A 2,066-nucleotide genomic window follows, 5' to 3' on the forward strand; every position below is an offset into this window, starting at 1 on the left:
CTGCCTGCACCTAAGTTAGATGCCGCTGAGAAGTCTTGTTGTAGAGCAGGTTTTGGCATATCTTTAAAAAATTCCAAAGAAAAAAAATATATCAATATTTACTAATTCAAATTAATTAAGATTTCACATACGATATATATAGTATTCACAAAAGATTTCGGTTATATGCTTACCAAGTGTTCTAAATATTATTTGCCTGCTGCGGTACTTTTTACCAAGCCAAATGGCCGTCACTGCTATTGAGTACTGTGTGCTGGGTGATAGGCGATCTAAGATGATTGCTTCGCTGTTACCTGCGACAACCTGGACAACCCTGTAACTTAAATTAATTCAATTACCACTCTTTGTCATGAACTACTGACACATTGAATGAGCATTTTTTGTAAGGCAACACAGCAATACTTTTTTTTATATATGGTATATATATAGTTGTTGTTGCTGCTATAGCAAGTGATGCGTTAAATGAGTGAACAGATTATAAGCAACTTTACCAATTCAGCAATAAGACCACTTTATGCGAGTATATGTTACTTAAGTATTTATGTGTTATATTTGTCTGATTTTTTATACTTTATGAATGAACAAACATGCAATTTCCTAGATTGTTAAAAAGAATGTGTTTCGTCCTTATAGTGCTGTTAGCATGTGTGCGTGTTTAAGGAAGAATAAATACAATAAAAGGAGCTGGAAATAATCCGCAACGTAAACTACGTGATTTCCGCACGTGAAACTAAAATGTGACTTCAGTCGAAGTCACAATATCGTCCAAGATTTTTACTTTTGTAGTAAGTTTTACTGACAAGGTTGACGACGGTGGCTTGCATGCACTATGGATTGGAATGGCATTCGCTTTTATGTGTATCTGAATTATTAAATATTGAGAGCCATGCTTTGTTATGTTTGTGTAGTGATTGACAATAGTTCCCATCATAAAATGACATTTATGTCACAATAAATAAAAATAGAAAAGAAATGAAATAACGAATTAAAGTACATAACGTGCATAATAAAATAAATTAATAAAAAAATTTTCATTTCTGCTCTAGTTATAAAATTTGAAAAATATATAAATATTTCATTCCATTAAAAATAGTAATAAAATAAAAATAATAAAAATAAACAGTTTTAAGTCGTAACTTTCATGACCGAAACTTGCGTACTAAAGTTTAGACATAAATAAGTAACGATTGTAAAATTCTAACAGATTTAAACGTATCTCAATATTAAGATACGTTTTCCGTTTTTAAAATAATCACATAAGTTATTAAAAGTGAAAGGAAGTTACGATGAGAAAATATATCAATTCTCTTAAACCATAATAAAAAAAAGCAACAAATCAAAAAATCTTGATTTAGCTTAATCCGCAAAATAGAATTGAAAATCTGAATTTATTATGATTAAACATTTTATTATACATGTACTCAATAATGTTTTTTTATATGTATTACTCAATATTATTCCCGAAATGTTAAAAATTTTTTAAATTTAATATCAATCATTTCATATAACGAAAAATAGTTTTATAGATAAAAACACTAGTGTCGAATCGAGATGGCCAGAAATGCTTTCTACAAATTTGTAAAATTTTTAGCTAACCATGAATTAAATATAAAACTATGGATATAAATATATATATAAATACATATATAAATATATATATATAAATATATATATATATGTATGTATAAATATGTATATAAATATATATATGGATTTAAATACGACATTTACTTTTGCGACAATGATTAAAATAAAAGCTTTTGAATTGCAATGCTACCATTACTTACTAAAAATACTCTATACCAACCATGTATCAAATAAAAAAGTTCTATGATGCTGTCAATACTACAAAACTACTCATAACTATCAAATGCTGCAAGACTTCTTGTTTATAGCAACTCCTTCATAGTGCTAAGTATAATCTACTACAAACCGATACTAAAAGGAAGTATAGCAAAAAAATGCGGTATAGGACATAAACAGATGTTTTGGCTTAGAAATAACCATGAATCAGCTGAACTAAGAACGATGGAGAAGCTACACATTCATATTGATTGGCGTAGTCA

Source organism: Teleopsis dalmanni, chromosome 2, assembly GCF_002237135.1.
Source record: "Teleopsis dalmanni isolate 2A chromosome 2, ASM223713v2, whole genome shotgun sequence".
NCBI lineage: Eukaryota > Metazoa > Arthropoda > Insecta > Diptera > Diopsidae > Teleopsis > Teleopsis dalmanni.